The sequence below is a fragment of the Leptodactylus fuscus genome, chromosome 10, assembly GCF_031893055.1.
Source record: "Leptodactylus fuscus isolate aLepFus1 chromosome 10, aLepFus1.hap2, whole genome shotgun sequence".
Taxonomy (NCBI): Eukaryota; Metazoa; Chordata; class Amphibia; order Anura; family Leptodactylidae; genus Leptodactylus; species Leptodactylus fuscus.
In genome coordinates, this window is record NC_134274.1 from 52,210,122 (window position 1) to 52,229,886 (window position 19,765).

General features: G+C 42.5%; 1 protein-coding gene across 2 annotated transcripts in view; it reads right to left on the reverse strand.

The window, feature by feature from the left end:
• Nucleotides 1-19,765, reverse strand: part of PSD (pleckstrin and Sec7 domain containing) — a 232,949-nt gene that overhangs the window by 56,703 nt on the left and 156,481 nt on the right. The gene's annotated exons all lie outside the window — the stretch shown is intronic.

Here is a 19,765-nt window from a genome sequence, read left to right on the forward strand (position 1 = left end):
ATTAAAAGCCTGACAAAAACTAAGAGTATATATATGTTGGCATTCCTTTATACCATTACATTATAGTTTATTATAGTGAGCTCATATTAAGAATACAAAGAGATGCTACAAAACAAAATCGATATAGGCACAGTATAAATTTTCTGAGCAATGGAAGTCAGTGGGCAAAATCTGCAACTTTACCACATACAGATGGATACAATGGGGTAATATATTTGATGTATAAAAGACAAAGAATTTTTCCAGCATATAGCTGATTAATACCAATAAGATGTAAACAGAACTGTCTAAGAAATTGTCATACAGTATTTCATTTAAGACGTATACCTTTTTAAACAAAGTCTCCTGAGACCTGGATAATCTCTACCATAACACGTCTAGGGATTAGTGAAACTAAATGAGCATCACTTTTCTACAATTCCACTAGGAATATGGTCGGGATTGTGGTTTGTGGTGTCTATTGCAGTGGTGAGCGTCAATGAGGGCTAATTGTCACTCATATTTAGGTACGGTATACGGTAAGACTTGTATGGTGAAATGAGCATCTCATCAGCACTAATAGGAGTAACCAAAACCGCTCAGATAACATTACCAGCTGCTTCTTTCTATTTCAGGCATGATAAATGTAACCATGGATATAATAATGGATTTTATTGTTTCACAATCTCTCTTCTCTCTGTTATCATCACGTGCCTGTCATCTTGCCTTGACACTCATTGAACAATGAAGAAGTCAGCATTTGTTTGTCTAGCCCACGTGAACGCGTTCTACCTGCTGCATTTTAATAGAGCTCATGCGAGAAAAGTGCTCAGCTTGATGAAACGCGGAGCACAAGGAAGGCTCTGAGGGCTCATCTAGAGCGTCGCTAAGCAACTTTCTGCAATCTGACGCACTACATAATGGACTGATATTTTTATCGTTTACTTATAATACATGTATGCTCACACAAGCCGCTACAAACAGCCTCACTATCTGGGTTTTGTTGGAGCAAATGGAAAAAAAAAAAAGTTTTGTAATATTGTGCCTACAGAAATATTAATATGCAGTTCTGTATTCACACAGGCTACAATAGCAGATAATTGCAATTGTAAATATACAATATTTTTCTATGAGCTGCATAGATCACATTAATACTCCAGATATTGTTCATAGGGTCTGGTAGAAATGTTCCACAGTCATCCAAACTCAGTAACATTTAGTCACTGTCAAGATTATTAGAAACTGCAAAAATAGCAAATGTCAACTATTAATTTATTGTATTTGCTTATTTTAGCAACCAGGGTGTTTTATTGGTTTGCTAAGTAATTCACTTCTGCCGTCCCAGAAGAGGTGTCAGCAGAACGAAGGCTTTATTTTCTCAGTAGACAGTATAGCATGTCTTATAACATCATCTACCGGACAGGAAAAAACATGAACATGTGAAATTCACTGCAATATTCTACTTTTCTCCTTCTTTTTTTTAAATTTTTATTTTATTTCTCAGCTGTCTGTATTCCTCACATGTTCAGAAGCCTCAGAAAATCAGAAAAAAGTGTTATACAGATATTTGTAGCATAAAGAGGGGGATGCAGCTGCAGCTGCTTTGTGTCTACAAGACTGCATACTGTGAGAAAGGAGCACAGGACTATCACATCACAGGACCATCACATGAGCACAGGACTACCACTACACCAGGAAGAACATACCCACTTTACAGGCATGGAGGCGGAAAATATGCATAATTTCTAAGATGCATGACATATCCATAAAGGGTGTTACAGTCCGATTACTGTGACTTGATGATTCATGTGGTTGCTTGCACTCCCTCAGGAGAGCCTAGCCAGTCAATCCACACTACCAGTAGAGATATGCTCAAGTTCCCCTTGGCTATCTGGCTCACCAGAATGGCTTTCTTCTACAGTGTCTCATTTGTCTATTGGTTGTGTCTGGCATTGCAGGTAAACTCTATTGTACATTTTGTATTATATGACATATATGATATTCTTACATTTATTGCCCGTCACGGTACAAATTCACATTTGTACAATTATTATATGGCACGCTGAATACATTATGTGTGTATATATATATTTTTTTCAATGTAGATAGTGAGCCCCATATAGGGATCTCAATGTACATTTTTTTTTCCTATCAGTATGTATTTGTAGTATGGGAGGAAATCCACACAAACATGTGGAGAACAGACAAACTCCTTGCACATGTTGTTCCTAGCGGGATTTGAACCCAGGACCCCAGCACTACAGGGCTGCAGTGCTAACCACTGAGCCACCGTGTTACCCCCCTGACTACATTATATTTTTTAATTATTACATGGCACACTGATAACGTCATATTTGTACAATTATTCTGTGGCACACTGACTACATCATATTTGTAAAATTATTACATGGCACACTGACCAATTCATATTTCTTCAATTATTGTATGGCACACTGAACACTTCATATTTGTCCAATTATTACATGGCACACTGACTACGTCATATTTATTCAATTATGGCATGGCACACTGACTACATCATACTTCTCCGATTATTACATGGCAAACTGACTGTCGTATTTGTAGAATTATTGCATGGTACACTGAGCACTTCATATTTATACAATTATTGTATAGCACACTGACTGCCATATTTGCACAATTATTGAAGGACGCATGGCAGACTGACCAATTCATATTTTACAATTATTGCATGGCACACTGACTTCATCACATTTGTACAGTTATTGCAAGGCATGCTGACCACATCATATTTATACAATTATTACATGCCACACTGACTAATTCATATTTGTACAATTATTACATGGCCAACAGACTAGCTCATATTTATACAATTATTGCAGGACACATTGACCACTTCATATTTGTACAGTTATTGCATGGCACACTGATTATAACTTATTTAAATATATCAAACATTTGCACTTGTCCATTTTTTTTCACTTTGTTAGGAGGTGCTAACAGTGGCGTAACTACCACGGAGGCAGCAGAGGCAGCTGCCACAGGGCCCGGGACATTAGGGGCCCGGTGACAGCTGCTACTGCTGCTATCATTATTCTCGGAGGTCTTTTCGGACCCCCGAGTATAATGATCGGGGCCCCCTGTTGGTGGAATACTTTCCAACAACAGGGGGCCCCGAAGATGCAGCAATGGCTGATACACAGGAGCTGCAGGTCTGGCTCCTCTCAGCGCTTCAGGACGCTCCCCCTCTCTCCCCCCCTCATTTTCTCTGCCTGTCCTCTGCCCACCAATGAGAGGGCTGAGGAGAGCCCAGGAGACGGGGCTTATCCCTGCCGAGCTCCTGCCATCCTGCACTCAAGAGGAGAAGAGGAAGAAGCTGCTGTTCCAGGAAAATGAAACTAAATAAAGAAAACAGGTAACAGGTACATACTGAGGTTACTATACTTATTAATATCAGGCATTTGGGGTGATTACTTTTGTTTTAGTAACTCCATGTGCCTCATATTAATAGCAGTTAACCCTATCATGTCCCTCACATTAACCCCTGTGTGCCTCACCATAAGAGTTACTAATATGTGAGACATATGGGGGTAATAGTAATGAAGATACTTTATTATTACCTCCATGTCTCTCACATATCAGTAACTCTTAGGGTGCATTCACACTGAGTAAATGCTAGCTTATTCTGAACGTAAAACACGTTCAGAATAAGCGGCGTCTAAAGCAGCTCCATTCATCTCTATGGGAGCCGGCATACGAGCGCTCCCCATAGAAATGAATGGGCTGCTTCTTTCAGTCCGAGCAGTCCCATTGAAGTGAATGGGGAGTGCCGGCGTATACGGCTAGCTCTGCTCATGCCGAGCCGTACACGCCGGCACTCCCCATTCACTTCAATGGGACTGCTCGGAGTGAAAGAAGCAGTCCATTCATTTCTATGGGAGCGCTCGTATGCCGGCTCCCATAGAGATGAATGGAGCTGCTTTAGACGCCGCTTATTCTGAACATGTTTTACGTTCAGAATAAGCTAGCATTTACTCAGTGTCAATGCACCCTTATGGTGAGGCACACAGGGGTTAATGTGAGGGACATGATGGGGTTAACTTCTATTAATATGAGGCACATGGAGCTACTAAATTGTAATGCACATGACCAGATTTTTTATCCACAATTCTCCTGGTATAGCGGTCAGCGGTGACAGTATTTAGTCCTGTAGGGGCCACTAAGGGGCATAATACTGTGTGCAGGGGCCACTATAGGACATAATACTGTGTGCAGTGGCCACTATTGGGTATAATACTGTGTGCAGGGGCCTCTAAGGGACATAATACTGTGTGCAGGGGCCACTATGGGACATAATACTGTGTGCAGGGGCCACTATTGGTCATAATAGAGCGCGCAGGAATGCGTAGGAGGGACTCGGTCGAGATCTTCGGTGTCAGGGAGGGGGGCCCATGTCAAAAGTTCACCACAGGGCCCCGCCATTCCTAGTTACGCCACTGGGTGCTAACTTTGTTTTATATAAGATGACTTCAAACAATCATATCTCACTAGGATATTCCATCATTTAGATCAGGGGTCTCAAACTCAACTCAGCATGTGGGCCGCAGAGCAAGATCCCAGCCAGTCGGCGGGCCGCACTGCGGCAAATTTAGCTCCACCCACTTTTATGTTGACTCTGCCCATTCATTTTTCATGTGCCCCCACACTATATAATCCTCCTACAGTCACCCGTAAGCTATATGTCCCCTCTCCATCTTTCCCCCAGTTAATATACACCCTTCATCTGCCCCCAGATTCATGTCCCCACATCTCTGCCCCCAGATTCATGTCCCCCCATCTCTGCCCCCAGATTCATGTCCCCCCATCTCTGCCCCCAGATTCATGTCCCCCCCATCTCTGCCCCCAGATTCATGTCCCCTCCATCTCTGCCCCCAGATTCATGTCCCCCATCTCTGCCCCCAGATTCATGTCCCTCCATCTCTTCCCCCAGATTCATGTCCCTCCATCTCTTCCCCCAGATTCATGTCCCCCATCTCTGCCCCCAGATTCATGTCCCCCCATCTCTTCCCCCAGATTCATGTCTCTCCATTTCTGCCCCAGTGTCATGCCGTTCTCCCCCCTCCCTTCGTCTGCCCCAGTGTCATGAGCCCCTTCATTCCACCTCAATGTTTAAAGAAGACCTTTCACCATTTTGCCCACAGGCAGTTCTATATACTGCCGGAAAGCTGACAGTGCGCTGAGTTCAGTGCACTGTCGGCTTTCCCGATGTGGGCCCAGTGTGAAGAGCTTACGGTCCGATACCGTAGCTCTTCTATGGTCAGAAGGGAGTTTCTGACAGTTAGCCAGAGACGTCCTTCTTCACAGCACAGCCAATCGCGCTCCTCCCGGCTCTCTGTACAGCGCGATTGGCTGTGCTGTGAAGAAGGACGTCTCTGGCTAACGGTCAGAAACTCCCTTCTGACCATAGAAGAGCTACGGTACTGGACCGTAAGCTCTTCACACTGGGCCCACATCGGGAAAGCCGACAGTGCGCTGAACTCTGCGCACTGTCAGCTTTCCGGCAGTATATAGAACTGCCTGTGGGCAAAATGGTGAAAGGTCCTCTTTAACACACAAAAAACCACTTATACTCACCATCCAACACTCCCCCGCCGCGCTCTGCAGTTTCACTAATAGACCTGTAGGCGCGATGTGATGATGTGACGTCATCACATTGCGCCTATATGTCCACTAGCCGGAACGTAGCGGCTAGTGGATATAATCATCTCGCAATGTATTCAACTCGGATCCGGCGTCCCTAGGCTTGTGCGGGCCGCACAAAATTGTTCGTGGGGGCCGCGAGTTTGAGACCCCTGATTTAGATAGATGAGGGTCCGACTACCAGGCTGAATGGGCTGCAGTACTGTGAATGGACCAGAGCTGTAGATCAGCTGGCCCTAGTAATCTGAACTGAGGCCTAGCAATCATCACTGTCTGTGCTGGGAAAAACTATTTTATGTTTTGGGAACCCTCTTTTTTTAATCTGACAATTATAAATTGTAGGATGCGTCAGTACCTCAAAATCTTCCAAAAACACCTCCCAACTGTCCTTTTCAAAGGGAGTCGGACTGCAAAAAAAAAAAAAAGCCTTTTTTTTTTTTTTTGCTTCTCATATATTGCAGTGGGGCTTGCAAAACAGAATCCATCTTAAGATAAGTCATGTCGCTTCTTTTTTCCTCTAGCAAAAAAAATCAGAGGAAAAAAATCTGCTTCTGCCTCAAAGTCTGCTTGCAAAAACGCTGTGTGATCTTACCCTTAGGGCTAATTCACATGGAGTAAAATGATCCAGATTTTGACGTGGGAAGCTGCTTCAGAATCCGGACCAAAATGCGCCTGCCGCGGCTAGCTGCAACTGTCACGGCTTTCTACTCCAGATTAGGCCCAAATAAATGGGACTAGTCAGGAGGATGCTGTCGCGAGGTGGACGCCGGGGCTGAATCACCCGCAGAATCCGCCTGAAGAAAGGGCAGCTCGATTCTTTTTTCCATGTGCAGGAACAAACCACTCACCAAAAAAGGATTTGATTTCAATGGGAGGCAGCTTTTTAAACAGGATTTTGACGTGGATTCCGCAACAAAAATCCTGACCATTTTACTACGTGTGAACTAGCCCTTAGGGTGCATTCACACTACGTAATCGCCAGCTTATTCTGAACGTAAAACATGTTCAGAATAAGCGGCGTATAAAGCAGTTCCATTCATTTCTATGGGAGCCGGCATACGAGCGCTCCCCATAGAAATGAATGGGCTGCTTTTTCCACTACGAGCAGTCCCATTGAAGCGAATGGGAAGTGCTGGTGTGTACGGCTCGGCATGAGCAGAGCTAGCCGTACACGCCAGAGGTTCCGGTCCAAAAACTGGGTAGCCGTGACTGAAAGCCGATGCACTGCACTAGCATCCAGCCACGTACTCTGCTCTAGATTAGGGCCAATGAATGGGCCTAGTCCGGAGGAGGGTGTGTCTTCAGGCCAAATTGCGAGGTGACTCGGCCTGAAGAATGAGCACCTGGCTTCTTTTTTCTGGAAAAAACTCCCACACCAAAAAAACTCGGTGTGAACTTACGGTTATTAGAGGTGTTCTCCCAGGTGTAGCACCAACTGTGAATGAACAAAGTTGTTTAGGTTAAGAGAGACAACAGTCTTCTAGTGGGTTTATCAGGCTTGTTGGGTGCTTGTACTCCAATCTACAAAGTCGTATACATAACAATAAGTTACAAGGGTCACCGTTCCAAATTCTGCATTATTTTATTCCATGTCACACAGAACACCATTGTGGTACATGACTTGCAGCATAGCTCGTAGCAAAGTTTTGATCATTAGACCTTCCTCAGGCTGAATAGTGAAATGGCAGCAACAAGGTCTTCACAGTAGTGAAGTTGACAACCACCCATGGATTGACAGTTTTGTAAATTTAACATCGGTGCTTTTTATGGAAATGAAGAAAAATTGTGTTATTTTAATGTTTTCCAAGGCATAAAGACTACCAAATGACAATACAAAGAGAAATGGCTTAAGAGGATTCGTTGATGCTTTTTTGCTTCTTTATAATTAAAGATTTCTGTTCTCAAAATAGTGATTTATTAATATCAGTCATAGATCTTTATATGACGCAACATTTTATTGCCCTGACCCTGCACGGAATTAAATAAATTGCAGCAGTTGTTGCCTTGGAGACAGAAATAACACAAAGTAGAGCTCGCATAAGTACTATGAGCTGTCACTCAGATGGGGGGGGGGGAGTCGTGTTGCTATGTATACAGCTAGTATACATGAAAACATGAGCCATCTTTAGCACCAGCCATGGATTCCTACTTGTGTGAGGTATCATAGCACATACAGGTGCACAATAGCCAACTCCCTTATGAGATTTATCATAGGAGAGATGCATGCAAATAAGCCATAAATTACATGGCATTTCTAGAATCTGGGATTTGTCCCTGTTTTCTTTTTATGACCCAGCAACATGAATACTCAATATTTATGTATGAAATTGTATGAAAAATACATAGACACGGATGAATATTGCATATTGCTATTTTAATTCGGGACCTTGACACGGTAATGAACTCTTAGGCTCCATTCACACAGAGTAACGTTGGCGTTTTTTGTGCTTATTTTGGCACATAGCGCCGCGTAAACGCCACATATACGCCGCGTTTACGCGGCGCTATGTGCCATAAAAAGCACAAAATAAGCACAAAAAACGCCAACGTTACTCTGTGTGAATGGAGCCTTAAGGTGCCCATACATTTTCTATAGCTGTTGGCCTGATACTCTTTCACGTGACTGTCCCATACATAAAGCATGTTTGGTCCGGCCGTGTATACATGTGTTTTCAGCGAGGAGAGTTAAAAAGGATTGGGCATGATAACATTCAACATTATCATGCCCCATCATTTGGGGGATAGTTTGGAAGCTCTTAAACAACTAAGATACTCACGTGTTCCTGCATTAGGTTAGCTCAACGTTTCTTTAATGTGTATGGTTTCCTTAAACTTTCGGTATAAAGCTTCCAGGATCTGGGCCAAGGATCGAAGACTCAATGTATAAACTAATACCACCATACAGTGCCCAAAGATAGTAATTGCCAAAACAACAGAACCAAAATATGCAATGCTGCCATATCAGGCCAAAAAATGCAAATAAAGGCCTATGGAAGACTCACATAATATTGACAAAGTGACCAGATAACAGAGCAATATACTGAAAAAACACAGTGCTATTGAATTATATTATCTCTTGTGTTCTATGATGATTCAGAGGTTATTATCTCTGGCGCACCAGACAGTTTTAAGAGTTAATAATTCTGGTGGTCAAGGAAGTTTCAGGGTCTAAATATAACTGGTAGTCTTGGTGATTATATCTATGGTGGTCTATTGTGCTTTTCGTGGTAATATACCTGATCTGCTTTGGTACTGTACGAGATAATATTCCAGTTGGTCCAGAATGTTTTGGGGGTTAGCGTTTGCTGTACAATAATTTAAGAGATAGTATTCATGTTAGACAAATGTGGTGAAGGGGCCAATACCCCTGGTGGTCTAGGCTGATGAAGGGGATAATGTCTTTCTTGGCTTAGGGGTGTTCTGTGCAGGCTCTAGCACTGTCTAAATCACCATCCACAAAGGAGCAACCTTTATTAAACTAATATCATCCAGCAAATAGATTGCTGGCAATTCCCTAACAAATGCACACTGCGCTAATAAAATACAAGCGTCATTTAAGTTCAGTGGAAAAAAAATGAGCAGAGGAACGGCCTCCTATTGTCATACATAATACGTACACGTTACATGCATATACAAAACATAAAACCACATGTGACATAAGGACCATAACAGTTCTATAATCCACTCTGAAGTAAAATGGGCTTTTGGCCAGTTCCATAAAGTAGATTTTCGCTAAAAGGGGCTTTTGGACGCTTGCAGTGAAACAGTTATCTGTTGTCAATGTCGGCCTTATCAGATAACGCACTGAAATGCAATTAACACTTAGGTCTGCATTATCAGTGCAGGTACTGCTCACTTGTCTGTGACGCTTCAATAAAACATATCTATATCTAGCAGAAATAAGTATTTATAGATGGATGTTTATATATATATATATATATATATATATATATATATATATATATATATTCTCTGCAACCCTGCCTGCTGGTATTTTCACTAAAAAGTCCCCAATGACAAGTCGGCTAGTGATGCCTGTAAATTATAGCCCGTCGCCTGAGTTAGAGACACACAATCAATCTCCCGGGACAGTAGTTAAGTAATAATTTATTGGCGGCGTAGAAAAGTGGCCTATTTACAAATAATGCCAACGCGTCGTACAACATCTGCATGCGGGCCTGAGAAATGAGCTTGTATGATATGCATTAATAGGTTAATGCAATTACTCTTTAATAGGCTTATTTCCGGTTAGACGGAGCAGCATTAGAAAAATTAGGTAAAACTCCTTCAGGCGTCACATGGCCGAGTATTATGTCCGTTTTCTGAACAGCTCGGTACACCTTTACATACAGTGAGGCATTCACAATGAGGTCTGGTGTAGTATGCAGGTAAATATACCACCGCGCTATACCATCTAGTTTATGAATGCTACAATTAGAAGTAACTTTCATACAGCAGGAATATTAGCAGGACAGCTTTACGCATCAGGCTGCCAGGTTATGTATGTCTTATGCAAATGACAACACAGTGAGAGGGGATGGATGGGAAGACAGACACCGTAACATTAAAGAGATGAAGCAAGAGGCAGACAGGGGGAGGAACACACAAGAGAGACTATTTCTGGCAGGTTCTCGATAAGGAGAAAAAATAAGAATCATCCCTGAGAACAATGTCAATAGATAGTCGTGAATTCCTTAAATGCAGGACAAGTCACCCAATCCATCCCAAACCCTTCACAATTACCGTTTTCTTTTTCCTCCGGTTCTGCAGTCGGCTCACCACCAGATCAGTATATAGCACAGGTTTAAGGGTCCTGGATCTCTGAGGCCAGCCATAGCACAAGGTTTCCATTCCCCTGTAATTACGGCCATAGCGTACCGAGCACATGGACCGGGAACGCAGACGACCAGCGCTGCTGTTGATACTGTTCACCCCAATCATCTTTACGATGGTGACTGCAATCCGTGTCTATGTCCCTTAGCCACAGAAAATCGGAATATAAAATAGGCAGGAGGAGAAAAAAAAAATCTGCTTCTGCAGAGATACTGCTGATATAGAAATGAAGAATTACTGGAGAATCCGTTCAGTTGACGTTAGACTTGGATATTATACGGGTTTCCACCATTAAAAGGCAAAGGATCAGGATGCTGCCTGTTGAAAATATTCCTTCCTCATTGCTACCACACGGCTCGCAAGTCATTTGCTTTCCAATAGATGATATTTTTTTATCCCCCTGTGCTTCACTTCCACAGCCAGTCACCAATGACAACAGGAACAAGCTCTTGTGTGGAGAGAAACTATTTCTCCTCCCCCTCTATCCTACGCTGCTTTCTGCTGCAGATGAAGGCCAGCTGTGATCTCTATAAGGAGTGAGTCAATCTCATAGAGCAGGGCAGACAGGAGGAACAAAATTACACTCCGAGCACCGAGCCAATCGCAAGCCTAGGCTAGCATCTCCACAGTAATGGCAATTAGTATTCACAGCAGCAGAAGCTTTGTGGGAAAGAATAGGATAAGTAAGTCAGTAATGCAGCAAGGCTAACCCAAGGAGTAAATGTGACACAACTGAGGGACACAAAGAGTTAATACCGAACAATCTCGCTGCCTCAATGTAGCAAACGGCATGCTCGCAGGTTATTGAAAACACCGACCATCATGGCTACCCATTACAGAATAAAGGAGACGGAAGCAACTTTACAAATGTAGTTTTTATTCGCATGTGAGGTCCTGATTTGCCATAAGACTGCAGATAAACCTACCGCAACATCGGAACATAGGGAGTTATCACAATATAGAGATGAAGCAGCTCCAAAGAGTTAAACTAGCCCAGTTATGAGTGTCAGTCATTGATATTACAAGTTGATTGGCACTGGTGTAAACATCCAACACACTACCCAATGTAATCTGTACTGCAGGCAATTGATCATTATATGTTGTCAGCAGGGTAGATGTGCTGCCAACAAAGCAGTGTTTATGGCTCAGGATGAGCTGATCAGTGCCCCTGTTTACATAGGCCAATGGATGGCAATGAGTATTTGTGTAAATGTTCATTTGCCTGATCATCAAACGGGGTGAAAAAAAGAAATTGTGGTGTGGACTTGCAAAAAACAGCAACTCAGCACTTTTGATTTTTCAATTTTTTATTTTTTTTTTGTCAGAGCTGTAGTGTTGGTAGGCCAAACCACCAACTCAGACTCCCATGGACCACCCATTCCCTCTTCTTGCTCACATAGGGTGGAATGGGGGGCGCAGACTGAGCAAGAGGGGTACATGGGTGGGCAGGCTGTGTGTGAGAAAGGAAGGAATGGGGGTGCAGACTTTCTCACACACAGCCTGCACACCCATGTACCCCTCTTGCTGATAGTCTGTACCCCCCATTCCCTCCTCTTGCTCACAACCTGCACACCCATGTACCCCTCTTCCTCACAGCCTACAACCCATTCCCCTTCATTGTACACAGACCTGTACAATCCAGATAGCTCCGCCCACAAAAGACTGATTCTATCTTAGTAGGTTAAAGGACCTTTGATGAAGTCATGTCACAGGTCCTGTAACCTACTAGTATAGATTCTGCCACAGTGCTTGGGACAGCAGGCAGGAGATAGAAGTTTCTCTTACCTGCTGTCACCATGCAAGTCCTGGGAGGCAGGGGCCCGGACAGCAGGTGACCCTGCTTGAGTACAGTAGTGAAGCCAGCAATTGCTGGCTTCACTACTGTTAAAAGATGGACTTTGGAGGAGGCAGCTCCTCTCCTCTCCATCTTCAGGCAGCACCCAGCGCTGCAGTAAATGGGACCATTACCTGCTAGAGTTACTCCAGCAGGTAGGTAACAGCCTATATATAAAAAAAAAACAAAAAAAACTGCAGTGGTAGAAGCTGCCACCAGGCCCCCTAGTGTCCTGGGCCCTGTGGCAGCTGCTAACGCTGCTACCCCAATAGTTACGCTCCTGTTTTTAATGTCTTTTAGTACCTCATGGATCACATTATTTGTGTAACCTTATGTTTCAGCCTCCTACATATATCAGATTGCTCTTCAAAAGACATGTTTATCACTATTTATAATCTGCGACCTAAAAAAATTACTAAACTTACTTTTTTAATCACTTACACTGGTTTTTTTTTTTTTTTTTTACATAATGTCAGGAAAAAATACTAAATAATGTGAATAATACGTTCATCAGGCATATTCAGTTAGATTTGTGCTTTATGGATGACACGTTCTAGATGCGGTCCAAGTTTGAGGATTTTGTCTGCTGTTTAAATTGTATGATATCATGTGGTTCACTAGAAATTTTGGTGGTGAGATTGAATTTTTGACTGTGCCAATTAGAATAGCTGAGAACTTCACACATGAGGCTGTCAAAAGCCAATGGTAATGTGAGCACAATCCACTCTAATAAACCCTATTGAAGTCCAAATTAGTACAACTGGTATATGAGCTGGCTCAGAAAATCACACAGTTACATATACAATAATACGTGTAAAATGGACTTTGATCTATAATGTAGGAAGGGTAAAGTTTAAATACAATGTAGGTGTGGTTATACATTGCATAGACAAAGAGAAGGTGCGATTAGTATAATTAACATGATTGGTTATAAAGTTGTTACATAAGTTTTGGCACATAGCTTTTGGATAAGGCACAGATGAAACTGCATCCCACATTATAGATAACCTTTCCTCTTCAAAGAAGACTAAAAAGATAGTGATGCAGATGATTCAGGAGTAGAGATAAGCGAGTAGTATTCGATCGAGTAGGTATTCGATAGAATACTACGGTAGTCGAAATACTTGTACCCGTTCGAATACTACTCCCATTCGCAGTAAAGATTCGATTCATAACTAACATTGATTGGCCGAATGCTATACACTGTATAGCATTCATCAAATCAACGCTGGTTCTGCAGCAGGCTCGTCTTTGCTAGTCGGGAGAGCTGGCAGCTTGCGTTTATGCTGAAGTTGACTTTTTCTCATAGGAATGCATTGACCAGCTTTGATTGGCCGAATGCTATACAGTGTACAGCATTCGGCCTATCAACGTTGGTTCTGCCGGAGGCTCGTCTGTGAGAAATCGGAGTCTAAGATTGGATCACAATGGAGACTGCTGTGGTCCAATCTTAGACTGTGATCTTAGACTCTGCCTCGTCACAGACGAGCCTCCGGCAAAACCAGCGTTGAATGGCCGAATGCTATACACTGTATAGCATTCGGCCAATCAATGCTGGTCAATGCAGTGTATAGCACTCGGCCACTCAATGCTCGTTCTGCAGGACGAGTAAGTTCACATTAGTGCTTGCCTCCCGTCTGGAAGGAGTCCGGAGGAGGACCCCCCCGAACGCAATATCAGTGCACCTGCAAGCGCTGTGCAGTTAAAGCGCACAGACCCGTTATAGTCTATATTCCGTGCGCTTTAACTGCACAGCGCTCCTCCTAAACACTCTCCTCCTGCTACTCGAGGACTTGGTGACTCTCCTTTAGTCGAATAGTGGTTTCTCCTGAAACGAGCAGTTTTTCGCATAGACTGTAATGGGATTCGATATTCGATTGAGTAGTCGAATATTGAGGCTCTACTCGAAACAAATATCGGATCTCGAATATTTCACTACTCACTCATCTCTATTCAGGAGGCATTAGAAAAAGCTGAACCTGAGAATCAATTAAAGGGAGAAATAAAGATAATAAAACAAGTAGTTTGTGTTTTCTTATTCCAGTCAGTGATTAGAATGACTTGCCCAGTGTGGGAAATGATCCAGTGCTGACTGAAATGGTACATACACTCACCGGCCACTTTGTTAGGTACACCATGCTAGTAACGGGTTGGACCCCCTTTTGCCTTCAGAACTGCCTCAATTCTTCGTGGCATAGATTCAACAAGGTGCTGGAAGCATTCCTTAGAGATTTTGGTCCATATTGACATGATGGCATCACACAGTTGCCGCAAATTTGTCGGCTGCACATCCATGATGCGAATCTCCCGTTCCACCACATCCCAAAGATGCTCTATTGGATTGAGATCTGGTGACTGTGGAGGCCATTGGAGTACAGTGAACTCATTGTCATGTTCAAGAAACCAGTCTGAGATGATTCCAGCTTTATGACATGTTGCATTATCCTGCTGAAAGTAGCTATCAGATGTTGGGTACATTGTGGTCATAAAGGGATGGACATGGTCAGCAACAATACTCAGGTAGGCTTTGGCATTGCAACGATGCTCAATTGGTACCAAGGGGCCCAAAGAGTGCCAAGAAAATATTCCCCACACCATGACACCACCACCACCAGCCTGAACAGTTGATACAAGGCAGGATGGATCCATGCTTTCATGTTGTTGACGCCAAATTCTGACCCTACCATCCGAATGTCGCAGCAGAAATCGAGACTCATCAGACCAGGCAACGTTTTTCCAATCTTCAATTGTCCAATTTCGATGAGCTTGTGCAAATTGTAGCCTCAGTTTCCTGTTCTTAGCTGAAAGGAGTGGCACCCGGTGTGGTCTTCTGCTGCTGTAGCCCATCTGCCTCAAAGTTCGACGTACTGTGCGTTCAGAGATGCTCTTCTGGCTACCTTGGTTGTAACGGGTGGCTATTTGAGTCACTGTTGCCTTTCTATCAGCTCGAACCAGTCTGGCCATTCTCCTCTGACCTCTGGCATCAACAACGCATTTCCGCCCACAGAACTGCCGCTCACTGGATGTTTTTTCTTTTTCGGACCATTCTCTGTAAACCCTAGAGATGGTTGTGCGTGAAAATCCCAGTAGATCAGCAGTTTCTGAAATACTCAGACCAGCCCTTCTGGCATCAACAACAATGCCACGTTCAAAGGCACTCAAATCACCTTTCTTCCCCATACTGATGCTCGGTTTGAACTGCAGGAGATTGTCTTGACCATGTCTACATGCCTAAATGCACTGAGTTGCCGCCATGTGATTGGCTGATTAGAAATTAAGTGTTAACGAGCAGTTGGACAGATGTACCTAATAAAGTGGCCGGTGAGTGTAGTTACATAGTTGATGAGGTTGGATAAAGACATTAGTCCTTCAAGTCCAACCTATAACCCTACAATCCCTACAGTGTTGATCCAGGGGAAGGCAAAAAAAAACCCATGAGGCTCATGCCAATTGCCCTATTTCAGGGGAAAAAAATTCCTTCCCGACTCCAAATCTGGCAGTCAATATAAAAACCCTGGTAGGGGGATAAAAGAAAAAAACTCATTGTATACTATATGTATAAACTTTTAATAAGATATATACTTTTTTTTAATAAAAAAAAGTAATGCTTTGGTTACAGGCACAATATTATCCCTCCACCCAAAAAACAGAATTCATAAATTGCCTGCAATATGTATTAATGTAGTGGTAAAATACAAGTCTATGATCCCAATGATCAAGAACATATTAAAATTGTAAATGGTGCCAAATATCAGTAGGCTTGGTCTTTAATTGTATATTCTCTAAGAAAGAGTTTATTGTTAGGAAAAACTAAAAAGCATTGATAAGGTGGTGCAAAAAGAATGTACAAGTGTCAAACTGTTTATGTGTATGACAAAAAGTAGCAAAATAACCCATAATGCACTAGTCTTCAAATGCAGTCAAACTGTGTGCCAATATTAAAAACTAGTATAATGGACTACTGGGCTGTGACATTTTGTTTCACTTCTGCACAAAAATGGTATTCGCTTTCCACCTACCTACCACAAATTGGCCGTGAGCACAAACTGGTGTGTAATCCAATTCCATTATGTCCCAAATACAATTTCCAAAGAGAATGAATCACCAGTTTGTATTACCATTTTTTATTTTATTAACTGCTAACCATCCACTAAGTGCCATTCTAAGGTTATGCCATATAATGCTTGAAAAGTAAACAAGACAGAAGAAACCTTCCATCTTGCTTTTTTTTTTTTTTTTTTTTTACAGTACAGTGAATGTTGACAAATGCAGATACAGAATGTGCTGATTGTATCCACCATTTTATTAGGTTTTCAGTCCATTGCTCTGATCCTTAGATAGATGAGATCAATGGGTTGAATTTAAATGGGTTTTCCCATGTCAGCCTTTCAGCCAAGCTGCTTGCAGTGTCTACTTGTCACTTCCTGTATTTTTCTCCCTCCCCTTCCGTCCTGCTGAACAGGACACAGAAAACTTAGGCTAAGGTCCCACAGGACGATCTACAGCGCTAAACCGCTGCGTGAACGCATCATGGTTCTTCCCATAGCGCTTAGAACAGAAAGTTTGTGGAGGTTTCCTCCGCGGACTTTCTGTTACAACTATATCTACGGGAAAGCCGCTGGCGATCCATAGATATAATTGACATGCTGCAATTTCCGAAACTGCCGTTTTTTGGAAATCGTAGCGTGTTTGCTCTGCAGATTTTACCACAAAGTGGGCATGGGATTCGCATGAATTCCATCCACTTTGATGTTACTGTATAACGCTGCGATTTTTCCCACAGCGTTTCCACTGCGGGCAAATCGCAGTGTTTCCGAGCCGTGGGGCCTCGGCCTTAAGCAGGTCAGATAATCTGCAGATTCTTGTACAATACGGACTTTGTGTTATCTGTGTGTTTACTTAAAGAGATAAGAGACTCTGCTTTATCAGCAAAACTGCAATTAGCTGAACGGATTGCCCTTCCAGCACTGAGTAAGTGATGTCACTTGTCCCATCTCCCAGGTCCGTGATTATAGCAACACTGTGTAAACAATGGGAAGAATAAGTTCACATACCAGACAAAGAAAGCAGAATTTCTATAGCAATATATTTAGGAAAAGGCTTCAATTTACATAAGCTACCAGTATAGATAGGATCCTTGAGATGGGATCATTGACACTTTAAGCTGATGTGAAGACATTAATATATGCATACAGTATAAAAAGGTCATTAAATCAAGATCAGCGCCAAGGGGTGCTCCTCAACAGGCAAAATTCTTATTTCTACTTTTGTGTATAGACCTTTGCAATGATGCATATGATTTTTACCCTTCAGTGAGGAAGGGCTGGCCTAACTTGTAGACATCTACATAGAGATGCAGAATAAATGAAAAGCTTTCTGCCATTTAACTTACTGTACATCAAAGGTGAGATATGCTCCTATAGTAAGTTAATGTATCTGAACACTGGGGGCTGTCCTGACGCTCTAGGAATGTATTCATCAAAGAGTTGACTTCTTCAAATAAGTGCGGCACAGATATTTCTTACTACTAAAAAAGTCTTCACCCTAAAATATCCCTCTTGCCTCCCCCAGTACCATCTGAAGCTGTAATTTCTCCACAGATTCTTCCCACTGTGTCTTGCCTCAGACAGTACAGTACCTGAGCTCTACGGCAGCAAACTCTTGATAAAGATCTTTCCTCACATTGTATTTAATCAGTTGCACACTTATGTAACTTACAGATATCTCCAGAATGTACTGGGGTTGTTGTTTTGTTTTGTTTTTTTTATACAATGGAATACCAACATCCTCCATAATTACAACCTACCACCATCATCAAGACTTTGCTCATGTTGCAAAAATTCTCTAAAAGGTGATGCCCTGAACATGCCAAGCTATACCAATGTGTCAGATTAAAGGGGTTTTCTGGGAATTTTTTTATTTATTTATTTTTTTAAATGTCTTAGTGTTATTAATGGGTTAATAAATTAACCCATATACCTTAAGCTGTATTCTGAGTTATTTCTGGGTGTCCATGGGAGCTCTTGGTATCTCCTGCATTTGTTTATGTGGTTCAGCTTCCTGCTATGTAACTTCCTCACTAACCCCTCTCACCTTTCCTCCAAACTCATTCTTCACTCCCCCCCCTCTTCCTCTCATACACCCCCTTCCTGTCTCTCTAGCTATCCCGCCCTTCCCTACCTACTCAGCTCAATCCCCGACCCCATTATATACTTAACTTCCTGCGAAACGGCTCCTTCTTTACTGATTCTGCAGGCACGTGCTTTTCTCCAGCACTGTTTTGTTCATCGCAGCGATGGTACACCTCTCTTGTGCATACGTGGAAGCTGCACAGTAAAGGTGGATTATTGCCAGCAGTGCACAAAGCAGCGCTTGAAGAAGACAGCGTGCCTGCAGAATCAGTAAAGGAGGAGTCGTCATCTTGCAGAAAGAAGAGTGGAGGGTAAGTATAGCGTGGTGGGTGGGTGATTGGGGAGTAGTAGTGACGATCTGTTTCCGGAAATGAGGAAACTGATAGTCACCGGATAATCAAAATATGTCCCTGGGACGGTCATATGACTGCCCCAGGGATATGGGTAACTATACATTTTTGATTATGTTATTTAGAACGTGGGGGAAGGGAGTTTTAAGATTCGTTTAGGAATTTCCAGCTATTCCAGACAACTCCTTTAAGCCATTGCTTAACAGCCAGGTACAGCCTTAGAAAGGATGGTTTGCAACACTCTTCTTTCTTCTAAAATATAAATCTTTAATGTATCTTCATTAAAAAAGACAGAGTCCATACAAAACAAAATGTGACAGTACGAAAACAAAACATCGCAAATTAAAAAGACAGCTGATGCGTTTCGGGGTGGAGGTCCCCCTTAGTCACGCTATGACGCATTTTACAGTGCCAGCATAGTAAATGAGATTTTGACTAATTCCATCCACAGAATGCGGACAAAACGGCTGCAGAAAAACTGAAGTATCAAAAAAATGTGTGTTTTTGAAAAATGCAGTATGTCAACTTTAGCTGCAAGTGTTTTCGCTATAGGTTTAATAAGAGAAAAATGCTAGAAAAACTTTTACTACGTGGAGCCTTAGGGGCAGCATGGGAGTCCTAGGCTTGAATCAGACCAAGGACAACATCAGCAAGTTTCTATGTTCTCCCCGTGTTTGTGTGGCTTTCCTCCACGTACTCCGGTTTACGTCCACACTCACTCCAAAGACATACTGACAGAGCAACTTAGATTGTGATCCCTATAATGGACAGTAACAGATATTGTCTGTAAAGCGCTGTAGAATATGTTGGTGCTATGCGAGTTAGAGAAATACATATCAAAGACACAAATACAAAACAGACATGCTCAAAATGAGAATTTTACTTTAGAGGAATGTATTTGGGTCGTTCAGAAAAATAAATCCAAAGTTATTTTTGACAGAGTAAATTCTAAT